Genomic DNA, 18,175 nt, shown 5'->3' on the forward strand with positions numbered 1-18,175 from the left:
TCTAGAGATCCTGTATGCTACACAAAAAAGTAAAACACCCAGAGAGGGGAATTTCAAGGATTCTCCATAGACAAAAACATGCAAACAGACAAAAGCAGTGCTGTGCAAACTGACCAAATACTGGCATTTTTCTTCGGAAGGTTTGGACATCTGACTGGAGCAGATTCAACAATCACTCTCCTCTGAAAGAAAGCCTTAGGCAGGGAGTCAGAGACAGACCAGCCATTGGCAGTCAGAAATTGCCAAGTCACAGAACCACAAAAAAACCATAAACTGGAAGGGGTGTCCAGCAGCTCTCTGATCCAGCATTTGCTAAAGCGGAGCCACCATCAAGGTTAAATCAGGCTGCTCATGGCTGCATCAAGGTGCATTTGAATCTCTCCAAGGATGGAGTTCCCACAGCCTCCAGGTTCCCATTCCACAGCTGGGCCACCTGACATGGGATTTTCCCCCACTAACACCAAACAGAATTTCTCTTCTTGCCTAAAGCCTCTGGTGAGGTGTCAGAGGTTTCTGTGTGGAAAGGGCAGGGAACAGCTGGGGAGAGGTGAGCCCACATTTGCCTGTCGTTATTTGGTGAGCCCACAAGCACACATTGGCCTGTCTGTGCCATCTCCCTGGCTCTGGAGGCACCACTGCCCCTCGTTCTGCCACTGCAGGTCCTGATAACTCAGAGTTTCAGGGAGGAAAACTCAATAACTTTAGCTCTGGCTGAACAGGCACCTCCACTTGCAGCACTCCTGCCAGCAGCACAGCTCATCCATGGCTGGGCACCCTCTAACTGAGGCCACCACTCACTGGTAAATGTCCTCACACTGCCTTCTTCCCATCCCATCCCCCAGGAATTTTGGCATCAAACCTCCTCCAAAGGTAAGGCTTACATTCCTGACTATTAAAGATGACATTATCCATACAGATGAAAACTGGATAAACCTCAACCAGTTGGTAAAAAAGCTGTTTAGACCTGCAGGCAAAATTCCTGTTCCTGGCATCCAATTCTGTTATGTAAAATTAAAGAAAAGGAAATTTGAAATAATACAGGAATGCCTCCTCAGGCCACCTGCTTGTGTTCTCCTCCCCTTACAGCCAGTCACTCCCAAACCCTGCCTCCCCTGCTGGAGTCCAGAAATTCATTTCCCAGTACCCAAAGGCTCCAGCAGCCTGGGGTTGTAAGGGAATCCTGTCAGAGATAGTTTTGTCCTGACCCAATTCCCTTTCTAAGGTAAGGAAGGTATTACATATACCTGAGCAACTACTGTTTGCTGCAAAGCCAGTATTATATTTCAATTTGCACAACTGTAGTAGTAAATAAAAATATCTCTTTTAAGTGTCTTAGAGGCTTTAAAAAACCAAAGAAATTATGCACAGGTTTTCAGTTTACCAAATTTACTTAGCATTTAAAGAACCATCACACCAAAGACTGCTTTAAGAAACATAGCAGTAGGGGAAAGGAGTATGAAAATATAAAAAGATCCAGAAAAAAACCCAGATTATACACATGACAATTAAACTGAAAATTTTTTTATTTTTGTTTGAAGTCAGCCCCTGGACAACACAGACTGCACAGACTGAACAGTCTGCATGACCTCAAGGCTTCACTCTAAATATTATTTTGTCAGATAAGAGAGGAAAACCTGACAAAGTACTTGAGAACTCTGTGCAGCCTCTGATACATCCTGAAAAAATTGTTCAAGTAGGGTGGTAAAGAAATTCTAATCATGTTGAGAAAATACCTTTGTCCTGTATAAAAATAATCTTTATTAGTAAGAGATTTTCTACTCTGAAAATCAGGTTTTCAGAATGAATCAAAGATCCCATGGAGAACAGTCAAAAATTGCGCTTTGAAGAGGTATTTGTTATTTACTAGTTTTTGTAAGAATCAGCTCAAGAAGTAACCTGATTACAACTGGACAGGACCTAGAAAAATAGTTGGAGAAAAACCTTGATGCTTCTTGAGTCAACCTTCAGCATCTCTACTCAGGATATTTGAGATTTTATTTCTGTCCAGGTTTGAATACGCTGTTCCATATCCAAAAACTTGCTCTCCACTAATGCATAAGATATATTTTGTTGCCAAGCATCTATGCAAAACATCTTAAAATAATGAGGAGATTTAATATGATTTAATCATATTAAATAGAGAGACATTAACAGCAATTCTTACAGGAAAGAACTCCTAAAAGGAGGCAAAACTGTAAAATACAAAGCAAGGATAACAGAAAATAATCTCAGTAGTACAGCAGCCAAAGACTGATAAACAAGAACAGCCATTGCATTGTGATATACAAGATGTTCATTACTCATGACTCTGAGCAACAGCAGATCACTTTGCATATTTATTAATTCTTGTATTACAATGCTGGCAATAAAGTGTGGTGTTTGTCATTAAATGCTAGTTATAAAAAAGCAGGCAGAATAAATTGCTTTAGTCTCTGTACATGACCAGAAACTCTGTAGCACCAATAAATAAGTGCTTGAGGGACATTAATTTATTTTCATGCACAATTCTGTTGTGTTCATGTCACATTAATTCTTTGTTTGGACAGGTGAGTATCTGGAGCTGAGGGAAATGTACAATCCCCAATGTCATGAAGACTAGCTTGTACACTGATGGGCAGAAAGTTTGCAAGTGAAGGTTTAAATAGTTCCCATGTCCCCTGAAAGCAAATTATAGCCCAATGTATTTTCAGGACATGGAGGTTGGAATGATGTACCAATGTGGGTTTCTGAAATCTAATGACACCCTTCTAAAATTCCCCTCTGGCCTCATCTCCCAGTGACAGCCACTGGTGATTCCTCCTCCAGAAATTTAAGCACAGAGACAAATCAGATGAAATTCAGACTGCTAAAGGATCAATACTGGCAACTGGTGCACATAATCACCAAAAAGCACAACTGTTTAACTCAGCCCTTGGATACCTCTTGTGTCCCCCTCTCCATGCCCATGACTGACTTTCTTCAGAAATTTGTAGCTCTTCTTTTCCAAATGCCCCTTTGGTCAATGGATTTTTTGCACCTTCAGTTTTCACTTATTGGTATAATAGAATTATTGAATCATTTAGCTTGGAAAATATCTCTAGCATCACCAAGTCCAGTTGTTAACCCAGCACTGCCAAGTCCAGCACTAAACCCTGAGTTCCTGAGTGCCATATCTGCATGTCTTTTAAATGCCTCTAGGGATGGTGAGGCAATCCCTTACCTCCATGGGCAGCCTATTCCAGTGCTTGACAACCATTTCAGTGAGAATGCTTTCCTAAGATCCAACATAAACCTGTCCTAGCACAACTTGAGTCAATCCTTCAAACCTGACAACCTGACTCACCAGTACACATCCATATGTGCCCTATAGAGGGAACAGTGAATTGCACTGATAGAAAATATGCTGAGCAGATCCATAAAAAAATGGACTTATGAAGACCAGGCAGCATCACAGATTGAAATCCAAATCATATACAAACCTTCCACACATGCAGATACATATTTTCAGAATACATTTTTGACCATAAATAATATGCAAGATCTCATTATTTTATGGAGGAGATTTCATCAAGTGACCTTGACAGATCCCTCACAAATCAAGTTGGGTACCAAAACAAAACAGAAACATACAAAGAAAGAAAAAAAATTCAAACAGACCAAAAAACACCTTTCCAAAAGAAAAACCCCAAAACCACTGAATCAAACCTCACTATATCAATGAATGATGGCACGTTGCCTTTGCAGGAAGGCAAAGGTGTCAAACAACCAGCCATGTCAAAGATTTTGTCTTCCAGCTTTGTACAAGCGCATTGATGTGGTTCAGTTAATATGGCAATTGTAGAGCCCCTGCATTCTCCTCACACTAACCATTTTCAGGCCAAGAGTAGATGTTTATAGCCCTTCCTCTTTGCCACAGGTTGAAATGTCTGTAATTAGCCAGCCAATCAATTAAAATTCTAATGGAGGAAAGCCAAAGGTCAAAGCAGAATATCATATTGGGTGAACCAGAGTAGTTTAATGTGGTCAAATGAGACCCATTCCTGCTGGAATTATATGGACATGTTCTGCCAAGGTATTCCTTGCCATTCCTGGCCCCCATCCCTTGACACAAGAACAAATCTAATCGGTGTTTGGAGTAAATTCCCAGTTTGACCTTGTTGTGCCATTCTGAACATGCATACCCACAAGTGGAGACAAAACAGTGGCACTCACAAGAGCAGAAATGAGACACTGAGACCTCAGGTTATGATCAAAGTGTGTGCCCGGGAGCAAAACTGAACAGACCATTGGACTAAAAGCTTGGTGTCCTGCTAAAAGTCCTGCTGAACCACATTCTGACACAATGGGCCTGTCTTGGACAGGCTGCTGAAGCTCTCTTCCTCCACATTCATTTTCTTGTTGCATTCCTCAGTCACAGGAGGCTTCATAACAGACAAGTGTGCCATGGAGACAGCTGAGAACTGTCCATGAAATGTCAGTTTTGTCACAAACAGACTAAAGTTCAGCCCACGGGGAGCTCTTCCATGTGAGATGAGGTCAAGCCAGACAGATCTGTGCAAGTTTTAATTCTGATGGATCCAGAATAAACATTTAATGTTATGCTACAAGAGGAGAGAAAAAATTTTGTCAATTGTGAAGATGAATGCTTCCCCTCCTCCACAAATGTTAAAGGAACCTGTTCTACACACAAGTTAGCTTCAACCCTGTGACCCACCAAGTTGTTTTGGGGTACAGTGTGTCACCAATCATTTGCTGTAATGTACCATAGCTGTAAATATATGTAATATATATAAATATACACATACATCCATTTCAATTTAATCCATCTATTTAGATCCCCACAAAAGGCACTTCAGGGACAGCAGGTTGTCCTTGGATGTGCAGCACTTCATCACAGCTCCATTTCAGCCTGGAATTGCACTGAAAGGCCTCACTGGTGGCCCAGAAAGGTCAATGAACACAGACAGTACCAGGAGCACTTGGCCCTCAGCAGCTGCTTTATCCAAGACCCCAAGCAATCACTAAACTCTATTTTCCAGTGATTTAAACTCTCAGCCTAAATACTCTGCTACCAAATTACAGGACACAGATCAGGAGAAACACAACTGCTGCTGCTACTATAAATCTGGAAAAAAACCCCAGACACCATAAACCAATGCTTTGTGAGTTTTTATATTTTATTTTTAAATTTGGATATTTCTCTGAATCCATTACCACTTTGATTTTTCTCCAGACTTTGTGCTCCTAACACAAAAAAATCCTTCACCTCCTTTCTGACTATTGTCAGCTGAAGAGCTCCTAAACACAGCTGGCTGTGGGTGGCAGCAGGAGGCTGAATTGGCAGAAAATTTCTGGCTCAATACTGTTATCAACAAAAGCAACTCTCTGAGGCTACCCATTACTGTTTCATATTTTCAGGGCAGATTTCCTTGTCCCCATTGCAACCAAAAAGAAAGGTATAATTGGGCAATAGTTAAATAAGCTAAAGATCATATTTTCTTCCTACCTATGTGAGTGCAAAGGGCTCAAGCCTGAAAAAACCAGTCATTTGGACAAAAGCAAGGCTAATAAAGTCTGAGTAAGCTCTTACTCTAATTAGAGAGTCAGAGACAGCGCGTCTACAAAAAAAGATTAAGAAAATAACATTCTTTGATATTTTCTGGTCAGTGTGGGGTTTTTGTGTTGTGATTAGAGGAAGAATTTGCCAAAATAAAAACACTTTTTAAACAAAACTTTTTCTTTCTGTCCTATGCACAGAAGACCTCATTAATTAAAAAAAAAAGAAAGAAAGCAAGCAACTGAACAACAAAAGTCAACTACCAATTCCAAAAAGTGCCATCAACAGCCCTTCACTCCCCTCACCTGCTATCAGGACCAAGAATATTTTGGGAAAGGTTTTTTTAGGACAGTTGTGCCACTGGGCTGCAAATATTTGTGACAGGACTGTCTCCTTAACCAGGACTGCCTGGGCAGCCAATACTCAGCAGAGATGGATCCCACCTGCCCAGCAGAGATGGATCCCACTTTCCGTCCCTCAGTGCAGAGTCCCCCAACATCAGATCCACAGCACAGTCCCCAGGCAGCACCTTCTGCTTGGAAGCACAGGTGAAGGCATCGTGGGCTTCATTCCCTGCAGGGGATAAAGAGCAGTGGGTTATTGCTTTTCCTGCTCCCCACAGACTGCCCACCAGGCACCCCCTCCACAGCCACCCCACACTCGCCCTTTGGTGGGTCCAGACCACAAAGGACCCCAGATCATGAAAGAGGCGGTGCAATGGATGCAAATGGCAGAAGGAATTTTGTTATCTATTGCAAGAAAATGGATTGGAGCCTTATTGCTGTGGTAAAATTCAACATCTGTTTATTACAAGAGTATTTCTACCAGCTTTTACCTCCTACTCCACAGCACTGCGAAGAATGAAATTATCACAGTGGATAAATGCTATCTACATTGTGTCATATAGGGCAAAAAACCCCAAACCATATTATTTTGGGTAGACAACATGCATAGAGAGAGTGCTTGCTGAGCCCACATGCCTAGACACAGACTAAAAATCCCAACCTTTTGAGACATCATTGCCAGTAAACAGAATATTTGGTTTACCCTCATGGTAACCCATCCAGCTTCTGGAATTCAGCATTGAACAGGATGAACCTGACCCATTTCTGGATCCAGACTAGCAGCTGTTTTGAGAGACTGGAGGTTTATCTGCATTAAAATTTTCCAAGCTGTAAAAAAATAATTTTCTAATACTCTTCTAGTAAAGATTTTATTTTCCCATAATTTGTATTTCATTAGCATAAGGTGAAAGTGTTTCCATGGAAACACCAGGGATATATAATTTCTAAATAATGAATTTTCCAAAAAGAACTCACAAAAATTAATTTCAGATTACAATGTAAAATTCTCCAAAGTCAATTCAGTTATTAATATTATATATTTAAAGACTTTGAGCTTTTCATTAAATAATTTATATTAAATATAAATTAAGTAGTTTAATATTCCAATTACAGAAAATAAAACACAGCAAAATACTAGACACTAAAGTCAAAATTACACTAAGTGTAATTTCACTGATTCAATGACCAAATATGTCAGTATCAGTGCAATGGGTCATATATGATATCACTTGTATATATTCAGATCTCTCTATACAGTTATTTTTTATTTTGACTGTAAAATATTTTAGGTCTATATCTTATTACTGTAAGCTCAATATTAAGATCATAAGATGCATTAAAATTAAATATATTTTTTTCTGCTTAGTCATCATCTATTCCAGTAAGGTGCTAATATATTCTAACTTGGGTAAGATGATTATTAAGAATTAATTCTCCCAGCTGGGGTTTAAAACAAATAGGGAAAAACACAACCTTGAGCAGGGAAAAGTTTTAAAAAGACAGGAATTCCTCTGAATTGTACTCTCAAAGGAAGGGAAAAGGCAAGATGAACAGGAAAAAAGGAAGAAGAGGTGCTATGGAAGATGTTATTTTCCCAGGCCAGGTGGTAAAGAAATCTCAAAGAACTTTTCGAGGTGAGAGGAAGGGGACTTGGAGCTGGGGAGGAGGGAGGGATGTTGTGTTTCTTTCACATGCCATTTCATGGTGTTATTTAGGTACAAAACATAATTGGTAGAAATCCTGTTATGGTGTTTTGACATTGTTTCTTCATATATGTAATTTTTCTAAGGGTGAACATTTCTTCAATGATTTGCATAGTTGATGTTGCACTTGATACCAAAAAACCCTCAACCTCATGTACTTATTTATTTATATGGTTAAGTGGAACATGAAGAACAGTGCACAGCACAGATCAGGCCAGTGAACTCAAATTCTGGGGCCAGTCAGTGGGAGGTGGAGTTGTGGGTGTATTCTAGAAATATTAAAGGGGAGAAAAGAGAAAAAAGGCACAAGCTGAATTAAATGTCAGGCAGATCCCAAAAAAATGCACTCCCAAGAACTGTCTCTGACCAGATGCCTACATCAAACTTTTAAGATAAATTGCTCTTCCCTTTCTCAAAAAAATTCTGTTTAAACATTACAGGGTATCTCTCGTGAGCCAGATTCTCTTACATGGTTTTTGTACATTAACATGATTATCAATTTAAAAAAGAAGAATTTATTCTGATCAACTCCTCTAGGTGAAAACAGAGTCCAAAAATAAAAAAAAAGGTTGACTGAAAGCACAAAGTGGAATGTCCCACTGAGGGGAAAAGACCACTTACAAGATGAGGTTGACAAGTGGTTTGTGAAAGTTTATCCAAAGATACTTTGAAATGGTAAATTCAAAAAGTGTGCCCAAGGAACTAGAAAGCAAGATCATGGGCTGCCACAACCCTGAAGGATGTGAGCAGTTACTATTAAAGAAAAGTACTGTTAGCAGGAGCTTGATTTGGCCATGAATAAAAATAAGGGTGCTGCTTCCATATGCTAAACAAAAGGCTTCTTGGCACAGCTGCTTTCAGCAGCACAGCAGTTGTGCTTGTTAGAAAAGGACATGAAGTGTGTCCAACACACAGCTGCTGGGTCTGAAAGCCCACCAGGCCCCCTGCTCCCTGTCAGCTTCTCAGTGTGGGCAGCGTTACTGCAGTGTCCCACCCTCACGCATCACCCGGCCTGCCAAAAGGAGAGCACCCAGCTGCAACGTCTGAGGAAATTCTTCCCTGGAAATAGCAGGTTCGGTATTTGGGCTCAGGCTCTTTCTGTCATAGTCTGTCCACAGGGAAAAATAAATAAATAAACAAAAGACAAATGGAAAACATATGTGGAAAAGCTTTGTTTTCTTAAACACTGAAAAAGTCTTTATTTCCAGTCCAGTGACTCTTTCATGAACTACATTCCTCATAAGCTTCCTTGCTTCAATGGCCTGATTTATGCTTCATCCCACCTCCTAAAAAACACTGTGAAATTGAACTGTCTAGGTTAAATCTATATGCATCCAGAAAGTCAATTTTGAGAACAAAATAATTCCAAGAGTGTAAGTAAATCCACTAGAATTTATTCTATGAAACAGCAGACTCTCAGCCTGCTGTTTAGTTAACAAACTATTAATAAAGCATGTGATCCTAAAATATGAGAGGTACCATCTGCCATAGCACTATTTTTTTCAAACAAAGCCTGAATTCTTACAGATAAAAGTGAATAACACCTTTTATTAAGATTTTTTAACGTGAGAAGGTGACAGGTCAGGTCAATAAGTTACAGTAGGTGTTCTCCCACCACACTTTGCACGTTAACCTCCAGTTTTGTGGGGAATGAGCTCAGTAGCCAGCTCAGGCTCCATAAAAGAGAACAAAGATCTGTGCTGATGTCAGGTACATGTGGCACTCCTGTGTCACTTTGTAAGAGCTCTGATCCTGATGAAAGCTAACACACTTCAGGCTTTTACCCTTGGTAGCAGGGGCATTTCGGTTCGGATCTGGAGCAGCATTTTCTCTCATCCTTGTCAGGATGAGAGGATGAGACCAGCTGCCCAGAGACAAACTTTGGGGTCCATGGAGCCATCAGCTCCCCCAGTATCTCAGACAACAAAGGCTTTATAACAAAGCTTCTACCCCAGATCACCGTGTCCTACTTTGGGACTTGTAGAGCAGTGGAAGACCATTATGGCTCTGTTACAGCAGGACTTTTGGCATGGAAACATTTTTCACTGATCCTATTTCCAGGGCAGAAAAGCTGTCATTCCAAACTACTTAAATGTAATTATGATTTTTACTGTAATTTGGCAGACACCAGATTTTACCACAACCTCTGAACTTGCAAGTTTTAATTATATATGGAAGCCTATTGAATCAATGCCTCATGCAATGAAATGGCTAAGCACAGAGTATGAATAACCCATCCTTCAAGTCTTTACTATATTGTTTGCACAAATAGTAGAAAATTTTATGAGCCATTTCTATTTTGGGGGCGGGGGAGTGTTTTCAGTTTGGTTTTTGTCTTTTTTTTTTTACAAGGCAATTGACTAGCACTGTAAGTTATGATTAAGTATACGCAGCTGGAATGTTTACTGCATGTTTGCACCTGCATGTTGAGTAATAAGACCCAAGAGATTTGATAAACCTACAAAAATCACAGAGAAAGACAAAGGATGATGGTGGATTGGAAAACAGCCTGCAGGCTTTCTTCTTAAGGGGGTCCAGGACCACGTGGGCATTCAGTTACATAGCAATGGCCTAAATATGAGCATCCTTTATTTATGCCAAGTCTGTATGCATGCCTCTCATATTATTTAAACATGAAGTAAAAAAAAAAAAAAATTGTCTTTCTTGTTAACAGGAAGTCTTCCAAAGACAGTTACTGAAAATGCATATTATTATCCCGGGGCACCATAACATCCATATTAATCTCTCAAGAGTGCTCTTGGGAGGGCTGTTTTATGATTATATAAGATGGTTTTGAATATCTTCACAAGATAATAAACAGTGTCAGCTTCTCCCACTGCTTTCATTACTAAGTCTTCAAAAATTAGTGCATCTCCTCTTGATGTAGTTTTGAATAAAACCTGAGTATTTCCTGAATGATAGGTCAGCCTGGCAAGATTATATATATATTCAGATAATTACATTATTTCAAAGTATATTCCTTATGAAAATGTATGAAATGTACTAGACACAGCACTGTACCAGGTATAAAGACAATCAGGATGGAAAGATTCAAAGAAAACACACAACAAAAGGCCTGACAGCATATTTTGCCTTTGGAGCTGCCTTTAGTAAGACACTTCACTATAGTAGTTAGCAACCAGATGGAGGAGCCAAGAGTCTGCTGTTACAACTGGCACACAACATTTCCACAGCTATGGAAATATTTAAAAAAAAAAAAAAAGCCCTAAGTAATCTAAATATTGTCCTTTCTGTGCTTTGATATTCAAGTCCAAATTAATATTCTGGTCAGATTTTAAGAGTCTAAGTCAATCTGCAGCAAGGCACTGAGCAAATTCCTGATAAAACTCTTAAAAGTGATTATTGAGAATAGCTATTTTTGGCAGTTATTCCCAAGAAACTTGTGTTTTGCAGTGAGGATGACCAAAATCTCAGCTCAATTCAAAAGGCTAAATGCATAAATAGATGTGCTAAAATCAATACTATGTAAGCATTCAGCAGCTTAAATCAGACACTCAAAATCTAAAAGCTGGCCTGAAAAATGCATTTTGGCTGTTCAAATACACGTTTTATGACATAACCTTACTCAGGCATCTTATAGAAAATGACATTGCAATCACCGGTCTCCTTTAGCCAATAGGAGGGGCATTATTTAATTAACAAGCTTTGAGTTTGTACGACTTGTGTAGTACAAAATGTGCCACAGATAAGCCCCCAAGGCTACACAATTCAAACTGTTCCTGACAGAGCAATTTTTTTAACTCACAGGTGTTTAAGCCCTGCTCACTGTTGGGAGATCCCCCATTTTAGGGAGGTTCCCACAGTCACGTTATTGCAACTCTCCTGGCACTCTCAAAACCACCTTTCCTGGCCACACACAGGGGTTGTGTGGTACTCCCTAAGGCACTCTGACTTGGGGGTTTTCCACATCCCAATTGCCACACGAAGCCTCCGGAGCCTTTACAACACAGACAACCTCTACATCCAGCTGGGGCTCCTGCCTGCTCAAAGCCTGATGTTAGCCAATATTTTTTACTCAAAGCAGCAGCTCCTTACCACACATATGTCCACGACCCTGCATCTCAACAACTTTCTTTTCCATGTATGCTCTACTTAAAATACACAGCCAAAGCACCCAGACAAATCTGGGGAGACCCTGCAGCCCTGAGGAAATACAGCAAGGAATGAATTCACTGCTTCCCATGAGCAGGCAGGTGTTCAGCCACCTCCAGGAGAGCAGAGCCCCATCACATGGGGTGGTGATTAGGGAAGAGAAACATCACTCCAAATGTCCCCCCCTTCCTTATACTTTATATACGGCAAATGATGTCTTATGGTCTGGAATATCCCTTTGGTCATTTGGAGTCCCCTGTCCTGGCTATGTCCCCTCCCAGCCTTCCATGCACCTCCAGCTTCCCTGCACGGCAGCACAGAAAGGAGAAAAGGCCTTGGCTCTGTGTCAGCCCTACTCAGCCATAACAAAACATCTCTATTACCAACCCTGCACTCAGCACAAATCCAAAATACAGCCCCATCACAGCCACTGGGAACAAAGTTAACTGTACCCCAGCCAAAGCCAGCACACCAGTGTACTCACAGACCTAAGGCAGAAACTGAAATCAGCTAGTAAGCAAGACTAGGATTGTTTCCTGGTGACAATAACACACCTCTTGTCAGAACAGACCTTATCTCTGCATTACATTTGTGACTCCAGTGGCCCTTCACCTGTCTCTCAACTCACAGGTCAACTCACCTGAAAGTTTTGGCCACTACTCCTTTATGATTCAGAAAATCTTCAATTAGCAGCTGTACAGATTTCTCTGTGTGGCAATGGGTGACCCTTCCTGGGGCTGGATAGTGTCATTACTTGTGCTCAGCCACAAACAGCAAATTCCCTGCCACAGGGTGAAGAGCTCCCTGCAGTGCCTTTTAGGGTTCCACCTTACTAAAAGCCTCTGTGATGAGGGAAATGATTGTGATGGCCAATTTAAATTATTTCGGCTATTACATGCATTTGACCAACAGTAACAACTGACAGCTGCTCTACTTTGTCCAGTAGAGATGAGGATCCTGCTTTGCTAATACAAGATATTTTCTTTAGGAAACAACATTCATGCCTTGCATTACCTTGCAAGCACTGATGGTGAGTGCCTAAAATTAGGCAGAGCTGCAGGTTCCATCAAGCTGGACCTCCTTTTTGTGGGAGCAAAACATGCAAAATTTTTAGTAGATTGTTAGATGTTACCAAAGGGTAACGTCTAACAGAGCTATAAGACACTGGAAACTGGATCTTACCACTAGATATGTTCAATAACTGGGACACTGCACAAAACTATTCCTCTCCCTATCAGCAAGGAAGTACAACAGGAAAGAGGAAGTTTCCGAGACTGTTTAACAGAACGTTTGCTAGATGAATTCTCAGAGCACCGTTGCAGCTGATTACTGAATCCTGACAACGGTGGCTCATTGGCAACTCCCCCTCCCACCTTGTCCCCAAGATTTCTCTCAGAAAGCATAATTTTCCTGCAATCCATAGGAAAGCAGTACATAGGGAAGAGCTTCTCTTTCAGACTGTCAATTTTTTTTCATTATTTTCTCCAGTCCTTAGGCAGTCTTATCAGTTTTTTCACTTAGAATGAGGTTTGCTTCCACTATTTGCTATCTTAAATATGTATGTATATTCATATGAATACATATATATGTACATGTGTTTTCTGCTAATTTTTTCTTTCTACACTGAAATGTCCAGAAAAAGCAAGAGGACAGGGAATACCAAAAAGTGGTGACTTGAAGTAGTACTAAAATTCAGCTGAAATTCTGCTTAGGTATGAGGTATAGCTTTTGTCTGGGAGGAAAAATTCTCCCAGATACATCATTCTACACAAAAAAATATGTGTAATATTTGTACAACAGAGCCAGGCACTTTCCTTATAGGGAGAACTATACACAAGTATGGACAGATGGGAAGAAGGCACCCTGCACCTATCAGTTTATCTGTCCATCTGCTTGTGTTGACTTCCTTCAGTGCCCAGAGACCTCTCTTTGAAGGACTGAGTTTAAGCTGACTCTTTCCCTCTTCTCTCAGATCTGTTCTCCAGTACCACCAGTTTACAAAAGATCCTAATGCTTCATCCCTTCCTTTTCCTTAGTCAGAACCCTTGTCTGTCTCAAGGCCATCAGCTGTATTATGCTCTAATATTTAATTAAGCTTAAAATACAATTGTATTTAGGTAATAAACAGTGAAGAAACAAAAGTACAGAAAATAATTATGGATCAAATCAATAGAGAAACACGAGTTTTGGATTAGGCTCCTGTAATTATTTCCGACCTTGCACATCTGCAAAAGAAAAACAAGCAGTGATCAATTCTACTTGCTGTGGGTAAAGAATTTTGAACTTATTTTGAGCAGATGTGTCATTATTGCCTTAATTATTGTGCCTCGGTAGAGCACCTATTTCCAAATTGCTTTCAAGCTAATAGCCTTTGTTCCAGTTAAGTTTATTAGCATTATAATTTCTGTGCCCTGAGAACTTTTTTGCTATTTTTAGAGGTCTTTTTCTTCCCCAGATTCAGACTGAAATCAATCACAGATGTTGTCCCAGTGTATATTCTTTAAATAGAATGTGCCACACTATAAGTAGTTACCTTGATTTCAATGGGGCTGTGCTGAGTGCTTGCAGTACTGAAAAACTTCAATTGTTTTGGGAGGATTATGTCTGTGCAGTTAGAGTAAGAACAGAGGTAACCCCTTTGTGCTGCCCACAGATGATTGCAAAGCCAAGGCACAAAACTCATGTACAGGAGACTGACATTAGCTTTAGCATGAGAGGGTGCTCCAGAAGTCACTTGAATCAGGGTAGAGATGGAGTACTTTGACCTATATTTGGAATACCCCAAAAACCAGAATTCAGATTTCATGGCTTTGTTGGGTATTTTATTATAACAGAAAACATTACCCTAAACATTGGTCCTGTGTTTTTGCTTGTCTAACACAAAGTAGATAAGTTCTTTGTGAAAAATAGAAAGTATTTTGCTCCAAAAGGAAAGGTACCATAATAAAAAGAAGAAAGAGCTACTTACTTGACTATACAAAAAATAATTTCACAAAAATGTCATTACAGTGCCTCAACAGAAATCACTCTCAGCTTACACAATTGTAAATGAACAGGTGATTTTGTGAAAATGGCACAGAGAAAATGCAGAGACAAATGCATCTCAACTTTGAATGTGTGATGGCAATTGGGACCAGGTAATCAACCACCACATGAGTTGTCTTTAAGGGGGTCTGCTGCTAGTTTTTTTGATCTGATGCCTCTGGAAACAATTAGCAAGCCCTCATGAATTATGTTTATAAGTGCTGACAAACCCTGAAGTATACAGTAAGTCTCTTAAAAAAAACAAACTATAATGAATGATGATCACCTACAATATGAATTATAGATTCTTTGCAAGTTAGCCTGATTCATGATTATGCAGTGCTTCAGGGTCTGCTACTACATTTACATTTTTACCATGAGCCTTTTTGGTTTGTATCATCTTGAAATATAGATTAAAACTCCACAGCCACATGATTAATTAAGTCTAAAAAAACCTTATGTGGCTAATCGTCACGTACTGAAAATGAATGCAAAGTTTGCCCCAGATGAATATCCAGCTCTGAGTTTCACTCAGACCCTAAGATTTTAGGACACAAAAAGTAGACTTCCTGGAACATCAGCTGTGTAATTTAATTTTCTTCAGTGAGAGAACAAATGCAATTTTGCTTTGATATGAAGTCAATATGTTTCACAAATTCTTCAGATGTAAATTTTTATCTGAAAAACCCCTCCACCAAATTATGGATCGCTTACTGGAAAACTGAGTGAAGGACAGGAAACTTTATCTAAGACACAAGAATTAACCAATCTCTGTCCAGAAGTTCCACATGGGAATTGAAAGAAATCATAGTATTATAAAATGGCTTGGGTTGGAAGGGACCTTAAAGATCCTCCATTTCCAACATCCCAGCCATGGGCAGGGACACCTTCCACTAGGCCAGGCTGCTCAAAGCCCCATCCAGCCTGGCCTGGAACACTTCCAGGGATGGGACACCCACAGATTTTTTGGGCAACTTGTATCGGTGCCTCACCAACCTCACAGTAAAGAATTTCTTCCTCATCTCGAATCTAAGCCTACTCTTTTTCAGTTTGAAGTCATTCCCCCCTTCTCCTGTCCCTACATGCCCTTGCCAAAAGTTTCTGCATCTTTCTTGTGGGTGCCCTTCAGGTACTGGAAGGCTGAAATTGGGTCACCCCAAAGCCTTTCTTCTCCAACCCAAAGAATTCCGATTCTCTAGACTTTTCTGATAGGAGAACTATTCCATCCCTCTAATCATCTTGGTGGCCTACTTTGGCCTCACTCCACCAGGTCCGTGTTCTTCCTGTGCTGTCCCATGTCCAGTATCTGGGCTGTGTGTCTGCAAAAGCTGATAACAGCAGCCATACTGCCTAGCACAAGAACAAGGGGGTTTTAACTCTTCTGGAGAACTGAATAATGTGGCTGAATAATTAAGAAGTGATATGTGTTTTCCAACACCTTGTTTGTGCAGAGAAAATCTCTCTTCTGATAAATTATTCAAAACATAACTGCTAACCTATTTAAGTTTGAAAATATGTGCACTGTAATCAAGAACCATGTTTCTCAGCTGTCTGAACAACTACACTTCAAATTTGGCATTCTCTAAAGTGCCTACACAGAACAGTACAGGAAGATAACGATGTCCAGTGAACCATTCTGATCAGAGTTCAGGGGCAGTGTGTCAGAGAAATCCAGAGGTTTCCTAAATATAGAACAAACTATTTAAGTATAACTTGCAGAAAGTGTCTGAAAATACTTCCATTGCATGCAAATCTTTTCATTGTAACTTTAAGTGTGACAGCTGCCCTAATCGTGTCAAAAGGTTAATGAAATTTCTTCAATAATTTATCAAGGTTAAAGATTTTCTCTAAACAAACATTGCTTATGTGGAACTAATTAAATACTCATTCTGCTTTTCAACGTGGAAGATTAAATAAGCTGTGACATTTTGCAATTTTAATTTATGGTGCATTTTCCACCATCTTCACACTAGTTTCATTTTTTAGGAGACTCAAACATTAATATAAAAATCATGTGATTAACAATTGTACATAATGTACCCTTTTGCCCTCTGTCATTAAACATAGAAGTAACAGGAGTGCTCCTGTGTTTGGACCAGAAGCACAGTTTTAGTTATTAGTGTTAAAGCACAACAATGTGCTTAGTTAAGGCAATCCCTAAGCCACCTTATTTATTATGTATATTATAGAAATGCAATCTAAAATTGACACATATGACTTATTGGGATTTTCCCTTTTGGTGAGAAGTTCTTAGGTTTTGGTTTTAACACCCAGAGAGGAGATTTAAGCTGGACATCAGGAAAAGAGGGGATTCCAGCCAGATTAAGGGTCATTTCAAGATTATGGAATTGGAATACTGCCTTGGAGTATCTGTCCTTATGACATCCTGTGGTGGAATGTTTGTCCTTTACACTGAGAGTCTCAAAAGTGGTCACTAGCTGTGTGCTTCTATTCATGGATATTTAACATACATACCTATAGGAAAGAGGAATAGTCCTCACTGCTTCTGGAATGTGGGAACTCTTCTTTAGCATACCAATGGTTTCATTTTCTGGAAATCCGTGCTGTGGATACACAAATAAACAGCAATTCTTGATTTCACACACAGTAAAAATAAATAGCACTTGTATGTGCTCAGAAACTATAACAATGGTCATGACTTGAAAAAGAAAAAAAAATAAATCCAGGAGAAATAAATTAATTGTGGTGTTAAAATGAACATCATGCAATAAATGAGTACAAGCTGCTCTTTGAATGAGGCAAGCACAGCCCCTCCACTGTCCTGATCCATCTGTCCTGGAGCAGGGATAGGAGTGAGTGAACAGAAAAACCTGGCTATCAAAAAAAGTCTGTTCCTGCACTGTACAGCAGAGAAATAATAGAACTATTGAGCAGCTGCTCCCAAACTGAGCACTGTCAATTCTGCTGGCTGCTTCCAGCCCACACCTCTGCCTCTGGAGTTCCATGTAGGTGGAGAAGGTGCCAAAAGAAAGATACTCAAAGAAACTTTCATGCTGCAGCTCCTAACAAGAGCATACACACATTTTCTACCTTCAGCAAAGTCATTTCAAGTTCATCTTTTCAGTTCAGCCCCTGGCCTTTAAAAGCCAGGCTCCCAGATGCCATCAGCCAGGACTGTGCTGACAGGGGCATGACTTGCCAGAAGGTTTTGAACCTTTGGCTCCACGAGGGAGATGACAGTAATTTCAGCTAATGGAATAATGGATAGCAATCTTAGGTTGTCATTCTCAGTCTGAATCAGTGCTAGAGAGGAGCGGACGCTTTGCTGGCTTTTTCACAGATATTTGTGACAGCAGAGAAATGATGATTCCCAGTTCATTTCCATGCACTTGATTGAAGCGTGCTCGCTTAAAAGACTCAATTTTCCCTGCTGATTCCCCTTTCTCCCCTCTCTTCTCAAATTATCTTTTTTTGCAGCCCTTTGGCTTAGCTAT

At 40.0% G+C, this 18,175-nt stretch overlaps 1 long non-coding RNA gene across 1 annotated transcript in view; it reads right to left on the reverse strand.

Moving 5' to 3' along the window:
* Positions 1 to 1,599: 1,599 nt before the first annotated feature.
* The window catches only part of LOC113458765 (uncharacterized), an 84,624-nt gene continuing 68,048 nt past the window's right edge, over positions 1,600 to 18,175 (reverse strand). Inside the window, exons 8-10 of the long non-coding RNA XR_003379312.2 lie at positions 17,196 to 17,284; positions 5,980 to 6,109; positions 1,600 to 4,580 (exon numbers count right to left, since the gene is read on the reverse strand). This is a non-coding gene — a long non-coding RNA (uncharacterized LOC113458765). The remainder of the gene's footprint in view (positions 4,581 to 5,979; positions 6,110 to 17,195; positions 17,285 to 18,175) is intronic.

Source organism: Zonotrichia albicollis, chromosome 6 (genome assembly GCF_047830755.1).
Source record: "Zonotrichia albicollis isolate bZonAlb1 chromosome 6, bZonAlb1.hap1, whole genome shotgun sequence".
Lineage (NCBI taxonomy): Eukaryota > Metazoa > Chordata > Aves > Passeriformes > Passerellidae > Zonotrichia > Zonotrichia albicollis.